Here is a 17,183-nt window from a genome sequence, read left to right as displayed (position 1 = left end):
TACCTCTGGCCTACTCTCCAAGGGGGAAGGATGACGACGCACACTGCAGCACCAGCCATCCTTTAGTGAGAAAGCGGATCCGTCCCGGCCCAGAAGTACCTTTGCTTCCCGCAGTGGTGTATCTCCATGTCATCATGCCACTTACTGGGACCAGTTATCTGGAATCCAAATCTGTAGACTGCAGATCAGGAGTAAGAGAAACAGAAGACAAATTTCCCCCCAACTACTTTCTGAAAAAGGCTCTTCTTGGAGCAACACCCAAGTCTGATCAAAGGGTCTGTTCATCTGCCTCAAGAGCCAGTGCTGGAGCCCAGCATGTAGCTAAAAATATGCACTCACAGTCCTAGAAAATTGTATTCATTAAACTCTACCTACAGGTCCTCACCCAGAATCTGCTCTATGCCAGAGCAGCATGTTGCTGTTAATCCTCCTTTATAGATTAGGCAGTAAAATAAAGAGGGTGGGGCTGAAATGCAGGGGAAGTCTGCACACATGTTTGGAAAAGAAGAAAAGGAAAGGCACAGGGATTTCTTGTTCTCTCCTTCATGTTCCGAGTTGCCAGGGTTGCCCAGACACCACTGAGAGGTGCAGGGCTTTTTCGTGTTCACAGTATTTTCACTTCCACAGGGTAAGTGCTACAATGTAAAATGGGAATTTAGAGCCAGATCAAATAAATGCCTTTCAAACTGTGGCACATTGCTATTTCACTCTTACCTCCTCCCCGCCCCCTGCCCTTCTTTGTACATTAAGGAGGAAATAGTAATAATCACAGCTGACATTACTGAGCACTTACTATGTGCCAAGCACTGTGGCAAGTGTGCTACATACGTCATCTCAGTTCCTTCTTCTAAGATCCCTATGAGGTGCTTGTGTCACCTCCATTCTGCAGAGGATGACATGAAGGTGGTAGAAAGGTGAAATAACTTGAGCAAGTAAGTGACAGAGCTGGGATTTGAACCCTAAGCTTCCAACATCTTGCTCTTAACGTCTATGCCATAATGCCATTTCTAAGTAGTTCCTGTAAAAATATGGTCTGTGGCTTTTCATTTAAGATTTTGGTGACTGCGCCTTAATAATAATTCTGTTATTATCTTAATTTTTACAATTTTCTGCAATCAAATAGTAGGTTTCCTCGAAGGCAGGGACTGTGTCTCCCTCACCTTTGCATCCCCTGCAGCCCTTAAAACAAAGTATCTTGCACAGAATAGGAGTTAAAGAATTATTTGTTGAAATGCCCTTTACATTATTTCTGTACCTAAATAAAGCCCATCTAAACAAGTCCATTTCCCAAACACTGGGGTTTTCCTCGTCTTTGTAGCCATCCTCTTCCTGTTTTGTTTTCAAAAGGTTGATTTTGAACTGGAGGGACATTGCAGTTGTCTTGTCACTTAGCGTGATTTGAAAGTGAGAGTCTGTGTAGTGCTTTAGCCTGCCCTCAGCAATCAGGCCTCACACTCGCAAGGCTCTGATTGTAGGAGTTGCCTTATTTGCATTGATGAGGATGAGCCAGCTGCTAGAGCATACAGAACTGCACCTGACACAATCACCGAGTTCAGGATTAGCGTGGGGAATCAGGAATCCACTGCGCTGCGTGGCAATCTCAGCCCTACATTAGAGTCACTCATGCAAAATGACCCAAATTTGCAATGAGCACAATTAGCAATCCAAAGATGCATGTTAATTTGGGGGCTGGAGATTTTCCTACATTTCCCTAAATTAAAAATAATAAATATACTCTTTCCCAGACGAGTCTAGGCGTGAAAATAATGCAGGGGATTCTGAGTTTGTAAAAAATGGGTAAACCCCAGAAAATGTGGATTTCTTAGCCCCTCACCCCCACCCCCGCCCCCTACATGCACACACCCGAGGTATTAAGTCTGGCATCAAATACAGTCAGGGCTTTGTGGTGTCATACTCCTTTTTCAATCAGTAGAAAACAGCTATTTATAAGGATAAAAATAATAGAAAATAGCAATAACTATAACATAATATGTAAAAAGGAAAATTTAAGCTTTAAAAGGGAATCTGATATTTTATATTCTGTATTAGTATTTCTGAGGCTATGTTTGGGTCACACCTCACCACAGATACTCCCAGTGGTTTCAGGATTTCCTAAAAGTGCAAGAGATTATGCTGAATTTTTATGAAACAGAGTTTGTAAATCAAATGGAACATACTCAAGCCCTGGGCTGTGTTTCCATGTGTCTGCAGTCTATAGGTATTGAAATGCTCACCTATACTTTAGGAAAAAAAAAAAAAAAACACAACATTTTGTAAAAATGGAATAAATGATCATTTGAAGCAAAAGCATGCAGTTCAAAAGCTAAACCTCCCATTGGAGAACAGGAAATTTAATGAGCTTTTAATGGAATGCAATGCTCAGAGTAGTAAATTATTTGTTAGTTGACGATGCAATCAGCATGCTGATTAAGGTTGCTTGGTTTTTTACTAAACATTAACTGAATGAAAACGGGTAGTCCTTGTTCTGCTTGGGGGGCTTTAAGGAAGCAAATGGACTTTCAGAACAGAGATTGTCAATAAAGGTGAGTGCACTCCAGGTGTCATTTGAATATGATGATAAAATACTTCTGATAAATATTTAAAAGCATTTTAAATCCACAATGTTCGCCTAGTGTATTGTGGACTCTGTTTAAAGAAACAGTGGGCCTTAGCAGGCCTCACAACAATCCCCTATCTCTCTCTAGAAAGAAATATCTAGATCTGCTTTCTTTTATTGCAAAAGGGGAAAAAAGGGGGGGGTGGTAGGCTTTGAAAATATAAGCCAGCATGGACTCTAGGACCAGGAACTGTTTGGGAGTTTGGAATATAAGGCTAAGAAAAGACAAAAAAGGACAAAAATCAAAACAAAGGAAAACATTCTGACAGCAAATAAAGGAAGAGACATCTGTTTCTCTGGCTAGGTTAAGATAAAAATTTAATTAAGTAGTTCTGATATTTCGATATTTTAAAATAATTGCTATTAGAATAAATATATTTTTCAATTTATAAACGATGGCATTCTGAGAGCAAGAAGGATTGTGATATCGGAGTTACATTCTGTCTAATTTAGGAGGTCTGAAAGGGGAGTAAAAGAAAAAGATCAAAAATTGGAAATAAACTACGTAATGCTTATTTTTGTTGTTAGATTGTTAATACAGAATTTATAAGGTATATTATTCACCATATATTAATCAATATGTACGTTAGCTATAAATTATTGTTTCTGAGAGAGATTTTGTTACTAAGTCTGTTTAAATTGCTAGATTTATTCCCCCCCCCCAAAGAAGGGATTTTTTGGTTTGTTTGTTTTTCTCCCTATCAATTTAAGAATTATGGGTTTGTAGGTTAATTTTCTTTGAACAGCTAAAAAGTTCTTTTTCTATAAATCCTAATTAGTTTCATCATCGGTGATTCTCTGGCAATGATCAGGTACCCTTAAAATCCGATAAATAACTACCTCTCACTTTTAACTATTCCTGTTTATGACCCAAGAGGTTAAAAGCCTTTGACTGGCATTTGACTTCTGACCTCATATAAATGTTATCTTATCAGTTCCTGCTTGTTAACTTGTATTGAGTGCTTGTCCCTGATGGCTTTTAGATAAAGGGTTGTGGGTTTTTTCTTTCTTTTTTTTTTTTTAATATATTTCCTATAGGAACTAAACCATTTGCTTTGTTCTATGCCTAGTGCACTCCAGTCTACAGTGTAACCTACTATAAATCTGTTATAAAGCCCCAAATATACTTTTATTTATTCGCGATATTATTTTAGTTTAGCTTTATGGGTGGGATTTTATGATTGAGAATATATATTTATTATAATTAATAGCAGTAATTACTAGTGCTCTTAATCCTTTAACATGTTAGTCAGGAAACTGGTTAGCATGATACACTCTTTTTTTTAATGTAAAAATTTTTTTAAAAAAACAAAAACAATTTTAGCTTTGCATTTTGCACCAGCATGAGGTGAGTTAGACAGATAATTTATGGAAATCTTGTCTCCCTAGACTTCAGAAGTCCGCCTAATGAGAGAGTCATCAGTAAGATATATCTTTTTAAAAAAATCAAATCCAGGCCATGAACAGTGCATTTTTGAACCTTTGGGGGAGGAAGGTGGCAGCCTGGCGCCCTCCTTTGCCCTCTGTCCTAAGAATTAAGAAGGATTTCGGCCTTTTATTCTTTTGCAGCTGTGTGTGTGGTTCATACAATCAAGTGTGTATGTGTGTGAGTCCAGTCACTATGCGCAAATCTAAATATATTTGAATGTTTGCATTTTAATCTCTTTCCATACCTCGATGGCATCATGAGAGTATTCTAGGCAGATGTTGGTGCCTCAGAGACTGCCTCATTTACAAATGACCTACAGTGTGATTTCTAAACAAAATATGACATTAATTTCTACGTGGAAAACAGGCAGTGAGGTGGGGAAGAAGGAAGAGGCAGCCATCTTGGAGTCACTTTGCCTTTTAGCCTCCTTCCTCATCCTAAGGCTCGGTAGTTACAATACCATCTTCATTTTTAATTGGCCTTCGACATAATGCAGGAGGCTTGTACAAGAGACCTTTGTATCCGTGTTTGGAGCAGAAAAAAGTTGTAACCTCTTTGGACTTTAAATAATAACTGCGACTATAGACAAACTACACCTATTATTCTCTATCCTTCTAAATAAATATCCATATAAATGAAGCATATGCCACAGCTTGCAAGAGACCTGTGCAAAACCTATTAAGGGAAACAAACGTCTATTTGGACCATTCATTTACTGCTATCTAAAGAATTAATATGTCAGTAAAGTTATCTGCCCTTCCTCCTCCCCATTCTTTCTTTTCTCCCCAAACACACACTCACATGCACACATACAAACACACACATTCAGACACCCCCACTATGCAGCAATGGCAACCCTAGAAACTTGTCTTTTTTGAAACAGGAATTCCCTTTCTCTTAGATCTGAAGTATTCAAGGGAGAATTTAAAAGACCAGCTTTTATTTATTTTATTTTATTTTAATTTTGTGTGTGTGTGTGGAGAGCTGCTCTGGCTCTGTAATGTCCCAACACTGCTTTCATCACGCTCATATTCTGGCAACACACAGGTTTCACGCGATTTGTCCTAACTTTTCATTTCAACCATTGCTTTTCTCAAAGTGGCCAGAGTTTAAAGACTCAAAAGCAAAGGGAAAAGAAATACCCCGGCAGGGGGAAAAACAAACCAACCCCCAAACTGGTGCTGGTATTCACAGCATTGACACATTCTCAAATGTTTTCTCTGTAGTTATAACACAAAAGCGCTTTCTTCCCTGTTTTGATGTGTTAAAGATGAGAAAGAGAGAGGACACTTGGAAGTGGTAAAATAAGTATTTGGAAGCACAGGGAAGGTGTTTCTCCTTTGAATGTCCAGCATGTGTCAATAACATGTAGATACTTACAGTTTAATATTAATTAAATGCTTAAAAATGGAAAGGGGGTGAAAAGTTAAATTTAAGCAAGTTGTGTTGCATCCGTTGAACTTTTAGGAATCAGCATTGCCTTCGTTTTTGTGTAATGAGATGTGCATCTGAAGCCAATCATTCTGCTACCTCTGAAATAAGGGTGATCCTAAGTCCCTCTGAAAAGGGTGTGAGTGGATCAATAATGATTATTGTCTAATTCTGGTATTTGGCAGAAGCAATCACAAACTTTTACTCCTTTAGTGTCAGTAATCTGAACTAATTTTTCTAGTCAATATTATTTGCAGATTGTTTTACTGGGCTAAACAAATAAGGATTTGAAACCAATATGGATCTGAATCCTAAATGCTCTCCTTTTCTGATGGCTAAATTCTCTGAGTTGAATCCCAGAGTCCGCTACCATCGTACATTGTACCCTGGCTTTAAAAAAAAAAAAACAAAAAAAAAACAACAAGATTTAAACATGTAAGCTAGATGATTTCAAAACTGGTGAACATTATACCACCATTCTTATTTATATTTAATTAACTTTTAAATATATAGTGGTAAGTCTTCGTATACCTAGGCAGAAAGAAGTATTTACTTAAATCAGTTTCTATACCAATCAAAATGAACTCCCCGATCATTTTTTTGAGGTGATATTTTAAAATTACTGTGGTTAGTAATACTTGGAAATCATTGTAGCAAGAGGAAGAAGATGAAGGGGAATCAAGGTCCTCGTTTTTCTGTATAGCTGTATCATCAAGCTTTATAAAGTTACCTAAGGGTGTATTAAAATACATTGCTCCTATGTATTCATATGTTTATAAACTTATCCTAAGAATATATTAAGAAATACAGTCCATTTGATTTCTTTTCCTTGCCTTGCCAAAAATCAAACCTGCTCTGTTTGGAAAAAGCAGGGACTTCTGTGATATCATGGACTTTTTTTTGTATTTCAGTAAAGAAGTTGAGGACATGGAATCAGATATATCAAAATTTTTAGGCCCCAAGTTATTACTGTAAAGGTTTTATCCCTTCCTTTGTGAAGACTGATACAGATGGATTTCTAATTTCCTTTGGTCTCTGTCCTCTCTTTTTCATGTTTTCTTATTCGTATCAATTAGCTTTGTCCCTTCTTACTAGAATGTTTGATTTGGGCACGCACTCCCAGATAGATTCTCAGTCTCACTCCCCCCAACTTGTCTGGGTTTTAGGATGGGGAGTGGTTTTCCTTACTTAAAAAGCTTTTTAATTCAGACTCAGAGAGCCTGGACCTTTTTTCCTATCCCTCTGGACATGTTCAAAGGTCACACCCAAGATCATAAGCCATGTTTATATCCTTCTTATGGGCAAATGATAAAATAACATCCACAGGCATCTGATACTAGGGGCGTGGACTGGACACACACCTTGCCCTCTTCCCCTTGGCCTCTCCTGCCCTGGCGAATGAATACATCCCTCTCCAAAGTTGATGCTTCAAAGTGACCAGTCAGATACGGGCAGGTCAGCTGGCTGTCCTCTTGAACAGAGGGTTCATAAATCAGAGAAATGTTGGTGTGGTTGAAAGAAGAAGGTAGTCCAGCCTGAGGGAAGCCACGTAAATCTCTCCGAGAGCATTGTTCCCGGTAGGGAGTGGGGGTGAGAGTTAGGGTAGCTCCTGGGGTCTCGGCTGTTATTAATGCCCCGGCCCTCCTGCAGTGGGTGCTAACTTGTTGTGCATGAGAGCGGCCACCACCCTTCCCAAACATCGGGCCGCTTGGAAAAGTCAAGCACTGCTGAGCCCTGATTTTCATTTAATAGTCAAAACCAAGATGCATTTGGGCTATGATGATAGGACAGCTCCCTTGAAAAGATTATTTGAACTACAAAGGCATTCATTTAGGGCTAGCGATGTTGCAAAAGGGCCTGCTAGAAATTAGCAGCCTGTCCTGGTATTTGGAGAGCAAGAGTGACAACTTATTGGAAGTTCTCAAGGAATCATTTATATTTCACACTCCACTAGGCAGCTGATTTGAGATTGTCTGTTAGCATAACAAAGGCTCTGAGCCTGTGAACTTCAGAAACCTTTCGACCTCTTAGCTGCTGGCATGAATAGCCCCCAGTCCTGCCTATAGAGATCTCCCAAAGCTCCCCTGTTCGTGGCTAAATTGTTAATCAGGGTAATTTAATATAGTTTTCAATATGCCTCATCTCTTATTGGGAAAGGTATTCACAGCTCCCCTACCCCTGAAAAAAAAGTTCTTTTATTCAAGTGTGAGAGGGGCAGCTGCAGACAGACCCCCATCCTTTGCTGCTCCCCCCAAGCCCCCTCTGTAGCAGCAGCAACGTTCTGAGCAGCAACCATAGTGAAGGGCCAAAAAAAGAAACCCCAACCACCATCCCTCTGCGTGCACTCCAACCTGAACCTGAAATTCCAGTCTGTTTATGCCAGGAACCGACAAAACAAAAACCCAAAGCTCAGCATAACTGAAACCTCAGCGCTTACACACACACACACACACACACACACACACACACACGCCACACCCCCTTCTCCACCCTCTGTACCCCCACCCTTCTCCTCCCTCCTCGTCTCCCAACTAAGCTTCTCTCCTGGCTCCCGTCAAGACAAAACGCAGCAGAGCCCAAGGCCTGCTGATTTTCATTTCTCTCCCTCTTTGGAGGCAGCCCACAGCATCCTGCACGCTCCTTCACACAGTCACCCTCAGCCCGGCGCCCGCAGCTTCTCCCAGTGTCACATACACTTGCTCTCACCCGCTCCCGCGCACACTATCAATTCACATGCACGTTAGTTAGCTGAAAAGAGCCAGAGCACAAATATATTCATTTTAATCCAGTTAAGACCTAAGAGGTCTCATAGGATATTCTTCGATAGTTGGAAAACCAAGTATAAAACTCAGATTTTGCTACACTGTTTCATCTCAAACAGGCCTACAGCGGGGCCTTTCTTTCACTTTCTGCCAGTATACAGTGTAAAAAAATAAAATAAAGTGAATGAAAAACAATCACAAGCAAACCACCCAGCTTCCGGCAGATCCTGCTCAAATATTACTGTGTTGTCTTTTTTAATCTGTTTCTTGTACCCATGTGCAAAGTCAGAAGAATAATTTCATACAAAGAAGTAAAAAATATAAAATCACTATATTTTAAAATTGAAAATGTAAGGATACAATCTCTTAATCTCATTTTTCCATGTGAGAATTTTAAGACATTTATAACCTTTAATCTGTCATTTCCACATGAGAATTTTAAGACGTCTCTGAAAGGTATCTGAATATTTCCTGATCCCTTTGGTGATTTTCTGTGCAGTTGTGCTGTCTTTGCACAAGTTGAGGCCCTGTGTCTTGCTTCTTCCTGGAACGCCATTTCTAGTGTGCCCTGTTTTGGTTGGTGGGCTTGTCTCAGCCTCCCTAAGTTGCATAAAGCCAGGATCTAGTGCCTGAAGTATTTTCTTTGAATTTGCTCTAGTTAGAGTGGTCCCTAGTGGGGGTGGGGAGACTTCCTTCACTCACTTGGGATTGTAATCTAGCATCTCAGAATCTCTGAGATGGGAGACAAATTTCTGTTTACAGGATCAGGGAAAGCATTATTAACCTCCAAAATAGAAGGACAAATATAGAACCACAATTAATAAAACAAAACAAAACAAACAGCCCAACCTTTTTCCCAAGGTAATTTTTCCTGGAGTTAAAAGAATAAAAGGTTTTTTAAAAAGATTTCCTGGTCAATTTTAATATTTAAACAATACCCAGAGGTGACACTTTAGAACATAAAATAAAATAAGTATATCTGGTTACTATATTACATGGCAATCCTAAAATCTGCATTTTCCTTAAAGAAAAAAGATTCTGACAGCTTTCAGTGTTGTGAAAGATTTTAGATTATAAGCATTTTTGTCAATAATCTGTGCATTATTCATTTTAATGATGGGCTTTTTCATTTATTTTATTCTGTAAATAGTGATTTTTATTTTCTGGATGTTTTAAACCAGAATATTTCTAAAAATATTAATTGATAGTCACTACAAATCAGTGGATAAATATTTCTGGTTTCTCTTTTTAAAAAACCAAACATATTAAATAATTCCTATGTAAATTAATAGAAATTTAACTTTTGAAAGATGTTTAGAGAGAAAAAATATTATGGCGTTTAAACCCAAGAAAGAAAAAATACACAATTTGCATTTTTTCAGTGCTTTCACTTACCATTTTTTTCATTAGCTTTTTCTTCATTAGAATTTATGATCCATGTCCATCATTACACTTTCACATCTCTGATTTCTGTTAAATTTTCTAACAGAGGTTAATAAATATAAAGGGGTAAAAAGGCCTATTTGCTTTCATCTAAAGTGCCCAGTATTTCAAGGTTATTTGTATTTGCATTAAAATTTTTCCATGTTCTAATTTAAATTATTTAAATTGGCCTGAAATTAATTCTATTTGGAGTAAGGAAGTAACAGGAGGATTTTTTAAAGGAATTAAATAACATGATTTTGCTACATTATAACATTTTCTTAAGGTTGAGCCACCTAACACTCTCTCTCATGGCACAGTTTGGGCTTCATATTTATGGAAGAAATAGGGTTGGGGGGAGAAGGATGTATATTTGGAATGGTGTTTGACAGGGGGAATGAACGCAGACACCAGAACAATTATATTACAATCCCATTGGGAATGCCAGCACCAAATTTAGCCAGACTGATGGGGTACTGTCTAGACGGTCCCTTTTGTGTATCAGCTGTTTTTTCCCTGCTTTATTGCACTGCCTGAATGTGTGAGTTGAACATGCATGTGGATCCCACACATAACCATTCCTGAAACCATACATTGCTGTTAAATTTTCTCTCCTTTAGCTAAGAATTAAGGGCTGTGTATTCCTACTGTATTCCCTTTACAATATTTTGTAATTAAAATGCAGCTTCCAGAATTAGAGGTTTAACAAATGTCATAAGACAAAGTAGAAAGTGCCTAGGCTGGTTTTTTATATGAAAAAAAAATGTACTAGGTAAACATTTTATCTCCTCAAACATGTCTACCTCTTTTCTATAGAAGTAAGAGAAAGCCAGAAAGAAAAGAAATAAAACGATGAGAGGAAAGAGGCAGAGTACATGTAAATTACCACCTTTCCTTTTGAAAAGGGCAAAGGATAGAAAGAAAGAATATTTATTAAATGTTTACAGTGTAATTAATGGCACTGTGTGTGGTTTTCCTTTTTTTTTTTCCCCCTCTCTTTATTTGGTAAACCAAATAGAGTTCAGTAATCAGGGTTCTTGTGAGGTCTTAGAAGTAGATTCCCAAACTCTTTTAAATAAATGCCTACAAGATTGCTGTACTGTTATTGGGCAGGTAGGAAATCCCAGAGATATTGCACATCTGGGCAACTGTCAGGATTTTGTTTTCTTTGTCAAGATAGTGCAGGAAGGCTGGGATTTAGTTATATGTGATTAAGCATCCACACAAAACATTCATTGTTCAAAGGAACAGAAATGCACCCCTAAATATCATGGACACTCCACGGGTGATAGGTACTAAGGCTGGATGCCTTTGCTAACAACCAAGAATTTGAAATGAGCACAAATTAATTATTCAAATTAAAAAGTGAGAAATAGAAAGATACATTAATGCTAATGAAAGTAGGTATCAGATCTACCTCTTTCTATGAAAGGTTTATCAAAAGTTTTTGTCACCAAGAATGAAAAGGTGTAAGAAATTGGAATTCCACAAAATGTAAGACATCATAAATAAAATTCTTTCCCTGTAGTAGGAGCCCAAATGAATCCACTGTTTCAGGAAAGATAATCCCATGTTTCACAGCACATTAATAACTTTTATTAATATGTACACACAAACTATTTGGAGCAGGAATTCTACTTGCCATTTGCTGAATTTTTTTTTTTTTATTTAACAGATAGGAAAATGGTAAAAAAATTTTGCCCTTAAGGAAAATAAAATCAAAGTTAAAGTTAGAGATAGAAAAAATATTTTTAATAGTTATGTGGTTTCAGGCACTAAATTTTGTCAGTAACTAACTAATGGATTTTTAAAATAATTTTTCATGCTTTACCACTGGTATTCAGTAACTGTCACCTCCTATGAACAATGAAGATTTTGTCCATCTTTTGAGGATTGAGTATTGAAGAGAAAGCTGGAAAAAAGAGAAAGTAAATTTTGTTCCCAATTTTACTAACAGGTTAAGACTAGAAGTGATCTGGTTTTTGGCTTGAAACATCAGACCACAAATCAACAACCATAAGATATCATCAAGGACATAGGGTTGGGGAAATTTCCTGGTTGGAAGAAGGTATGAGACTTGAACAACTGACATTAAATGTGACAACCTTGAGTAAGCACTTGTAGGCACTGATGTTAAAAACCTCTGAGATATAACTTTGGCATGACTGAGAAAAAAATTCAACCAAAGGCAGGGACAGAGAGCAAGAGAAACCAAGGCTGAGAAATAAGAAAGCAAGAGAAAAATGGTGGTGGTCCGGGGGCGGGGGGGGGGGGGGGGATGTGGGGAGTGGTGGTTGGGGGTGGGTGGCAGGCAGGAGTGGTGAGTGAGAAAGAAAGAGAGAGCAGAGAATGAATATTCTAAGCATTGTTTTAATCTAAAACAGAGATGCTTCCAGGAGAATGAATTTCAATGGAGCTGAGCCAAAAATAATTATAGAGATTTTCTTGTTTTGTTTTGTGAATGAAGAGCATCTCTTTTCTCTGGAGATGCAAAAGTGAGAAAGGACCAGAGCCAAGAGATTGAAGTGATGCCCCTCTGCCCCTTTACTTCCACACAGCACAGTAGCAGACCTTTCTTTCTTCCCTTTTCCAAAAGCTATTGGCACCGAATTATGCTAGGAAGAGAGGGAAGTGGCAGCAGCCCTCCAACCTAGCTGGATTTTCTGTTCTAACGATAGCTTGTTTACTTTGATAAGGCTGAAGTATTGAAATTGGATGCAAGATTGGGTGGGGGGGGCAGGGATACATATTTTAGGTTCTAGAGATAAAATTGAGCTATTTACAACTAAGAATATTCCCCTATTAGAGATACTTGAAACTTCCTTTGGGGTTTGTTTTACCAATTACATTTGTTGCCTTGTTTTTCATCATCAATAGCAGGCTACTAAGGAAATAAAATATTCTCTCAATTTTCTTCCATTTTCTCTGTGATGTAAAGTCTTTATCTTGGAACCTTTTTTTACAGGGAAAAAAAATTGTCGTTTGTTAAAATAGCTTAAGCTATGACTGGATTTTTGTGAAAGCAATATAATATACTCTTCATGAAAGCGGAAATAGAAGGCTTTATACTAATTTGAAACACACAGTATTGGGGGAGAAACTTACTAACATAAACTTTGGGGATGAAGTAACCATAAACAACTCAGAATTAATACCTAAAGACTATTCGTTTTCTTAGGTTAAATTAACTTACATACAATTCACACCGTTAAGTATTGTCTGAACCTGAATATTCTCTCCAAATCTCTTAAATGTTGTGCCATGTTAAAGACCCTGTTGTCATTTTTATCATTCATAGATAGATGTTAGTTCTACAAGTAGATTTCAGGTATTTTATTTTTGTATTACCTGAATTAAAAAAAAAAACAATATATTTCAGAAACCTAAGAACCATTTCCTTTCCTCTGCATCATATGTCACAACTTTTTTTTAAACAAAAGTTAAAATTAACTTTTGTTTTTATAAATATTTGACCTGCTAAGTTTAACAGTTTAGTTATCCAGCAGAAGAACGACACAGAGTTGTAAGCTTATGGGTTAACATGAAAACGACCTTGGTACACATTTAAAACAAGGAAAACTATGTCACATTAGTAGTCAAGATTATTTAGTGGCTTAAGCATAAACATCTCTGAAAGTAGCAAAAATAGATCTAATTTCCTTTAAAACTTTTATGGATTAAAACTGTTCCTGTTTTTCTGTCAAAAAAACTATTGAAATGTATAGTAGTTGGCAGTAAAGTTTTATGATTCTATTATGTAGTTAAGTTTTTAAAAAATTTCTTAAAGATGGAAAATGTCTTCATGTATATGGGACTTTAGGGATTTTCAAAGCATTTTTTAAATGTCACTGTGGATATATTGTGTAAATCTATGAATATGAGTTTTATGAATCCACATTTAATTTAATTAATCATATTGATTCACTTGACAGTTTTCTCCTCCTGAATCTCCCCTCCCCCCTTTTTCCATCTCTCTGTTAAAAGCAATTCATTCACAGTGGTAGACCAATTTTTGAAGCAGATTTTACAAAATAAAATTGACAATGGTTTTAGAAGAACTTTTAAAAGTATACAACTTAGATTTTGTTAGAAGTGGTTAAAATGAATATTTAAGAATTCAAAGTACTTAATCATACTAATCTGAACATTACATTTAAAACTCAATCCCCGAATGAGAGATCAACTTTTTAAAAAGAGCAATTGTTAATATTACATAACCAGAATAATCACTAATATACCATAAGCTGAAATAAGTATATGAGATTAGCAACAAATATTTATTTTTCCAAGTTTTAAATGAAAACTTTACCTCTTTAAAATAGAATAATTTACAAAATAGGAAAATATTTAGTAATATTTAATGTCTTAAAATCTAATATATACAATTTGAGAATTTATGCTTATGCTGCATCGTTAAAGTTGTTGAGGGAAACTATTAATCTACCAAAACATTTAAAATATGGTATACATTAATTCATTATTAACAGTAGTGAAATATATCACATCAACATATGTATTTATTAATACTATCAAGCTCTAGAATGGATTAGGAAATGAGGAGATAAAGATAGATTTACAATTAATAAGTGCACCAAAGATGTTAGCAACGGCAAGCTTTCTATATTTTTACAAGAGTATGTAGATGTATGTTTACAGATATGCTAGATGCAGATATATTTGTCATTTATTTGTATTGGTCATCACATTATAAAATGGATTTTTAAAGGTTCTATTTTGACCAAATCTTTTCTAGCCCCAAATTACTAAACCACCTTCAGAGCTTTGCTCAGAAAAGTTACATTTCACTTGAACCCAACCATAGAAATTGCCCCAAAGGAGGTCTTGTTTGTTTATTTGTTCTTTTCATTTTTAGTGGTATAGAGCCCAGTTTGCAACTGTGGGGCTGGAGACAGGGGACAAAGCAGTAAGAAGCCATTGAAAGGATTAGAATGGAAACTTCCTCAAGCTTCACAGGCTTGTTTGCTGGTCACAGATGCCATTATGGTGTATAGATAAGATATATTTAATATTAACACTTTAAAAAGAACCGTCACACTCCTGAAATTTTGGAGGCAAAGCTGAGCCTCTTTCTTTAGCCCATATACTTCATTATGTTGGCCCAGGAATCCTGGCTAAAGAGAGTTTCATCCAGCTCACATGCTTGGGTTTTGTCATTTTATGTCATAACCTCCACATTACTTAAATATAGTTTTAAAATGTATTAAACAGAAATGCTGATATAAACCTAAATGTAGCTGCACTTGCTGTTTCTGCTCTAAGTTCATTCATGGTGGTGGATTTAGTTAAAGGGCCCAGAACAGCCATGCTGAACAGCAAGGAAACAAAATCCTCTTGGCTTCAATGGGGGCTAGGTCTATGTCAGAGCAAAGGGAACTCACTGTAGATATTTGAGATAAATACCTTCTGTGGAAATGTACACATCATTGGTGTCCTATATAATGTAAACAAAACTATGCTGCATTACAAACAAAGCTCTGTTAGCTTTTTTTGCCTAAACTAAATGCTATTTTATATATCTTAGACACAGAGAATATACAGTAACATTTAGGATAGTAATAGCTGACTCCACGTAAGAACTGCTAGTGATCCTAGGTGTCTACTGAATCATAATCAAGGACTACCTGGTAAGCATTAAGTGACAATAAAGGGTATTCTTGCTAAAATATTAGATGAATTGATAATAGAGAAAATGGTCACTTTGACAGAAAAGTCAACAGAAAATAGCAGTAATTATATGTGCCTTGTATACGAGCATAGTGTATTACATCCAGTATGCAATGAGCTATTATAAAAAAAGGATGGTACCTCTTCTGGATGATACAGCTGCATTAGGAAGTTTTATAGAATGGCTTATTTTCCAGAGCACAACAGTTAGCCTTTCCACATGCTTTTTTTGGTAGAATTTCTCCTCCCAGTTAAAAACTGGTTTTCATCACACAACTGCATAATTATTTTTCTGCAACTAGCGATAATTACTTGTTTTGTGTATCTCTACTAGAGTGATTCAGTGTTTGCTGTTCTACCTCATCAAATGCATCTGTATTAGAGGCATGTGAAAAGGAGTATTGACCTTATATAATATATTGCTATATTGGTAGGGGCACACAGCTCTAATTCTTTGTAAAAGGCACAAAAGTCTATATTGCTTTGAGTTTTTCTTTTTGAATGCTATGTGAGTTTTCTGACTAAAACATAAAACTGGAGGTAACTGAAGACAAGAAACCTCACAACATGGAAATTACTCAGTACACAAAGAAACTCCCTCTCAGATAGATGTACAATGGGTGACAGAATAAAAAAGGCTGTTGGAGGGATTTGTTTATAGTGGCATCATAAGAAACTCTGGAATCAGTGTTTGTGAGATTTGTCACACCAAAAAATCAAACACAGATTTCAAATCATTCAAGAATATCTAATCATTTTCTGTCACTCACAAAGCTCTCCACAAAAAATAAAAAGAAAGAAAATTAAGCAGAGCCCCTCCTGCCAGTCTTCTTTTATCTTACAGCACTCCTCTTTCTCTCTTTTCCTTCCAACTCTTATTTGTCTGTGGTTCTCCTTTCTTTCAAGTTCTCTTTAATCCTTGCTTTCCCATGTCCCTCTTTAGCCTTATTCACTAGTGATGCCAATAAAAATAAACAGTCTATTTAAAACAAATGAGTCAATGCCAAAAAAATACATGATTGGTGTGTGCCTTATTTTTTATTTTTATCTTTTAGTGAAACTACACCTGTGGCATTCTCTTACTTAAAATTTTTGTAACTTTAAAAACAAAACACACAAAAAAGAGCAGAGAGCTGAAGTACTGTTTAATGTCTCTGGATTTATTTATAAATATATGTAATGTTAAATGCAGTGAAATCATTGTGAGACCACTTTCGTGCTTACTGATCCCAGGGTGCAGAAGGAATTAGCTTATCCAGGAAAACTCAAAGTCATAATTAGTCTTGTGAATTATAATAATCAGGTTTCATCCTACATTTCTTTCTCATGTGGTACTCCCAGTGGGAATTCTGCATGAAAAAGGACTACAGGATTGGGCATTAATAATGGTATACCTGTGAAATATGAGTATATTCCTATAGTGCCAATCAGTGAAATTAGTATACTGCCCCATCTTTGTCCCATACCCTTCAACCAATTGAAAAAATAACTTCAATAGATTTTTCAAATTTCAAAAAATTCCATTCTTAGTTTTTAAAAAAGACTTCTTAAAATTATAAAATAAAAATGGGAGTTTTTTCCGCTAATGAAATATATCTCTTACTCTTGAGATATATATATATATATATATATATATTCACACACACATACACACACACATATTTATGGCTGTAATTAATTTTTATTAAAAAATGTTAATGATGCTTAAGTTTTACATAATTTCCTCTAACAAATAGAAACAAAAGAATGAATGGGGAAAGAATCAGTGAAACTCAGCAGAAAGTTACATTTATTCTCAAAGCTCTCAGATCAACCATTTTCACTAATTTGATTACTC

The sequence above is a fragment of the Hippopotamus amphibius genome, chromosome 1, assembly GCF_030028045.1.
Source record: "Hippopotamus amphibius kiboko isolate mHipAmp2 chromosome 1, mHipAmp2.hap2, whole genome shotgun sequence".
NCBI classification, from domain to species: domain Eukaryota; kingdom Metazoa; phylum Chordata; class Mammalia; order Artiodactyla; family Hippopotamidae; genus Hippopotamus; species Hippopotamus amphibius.
Note: the sequence above shows the minus strand (reverse complement) of the source record.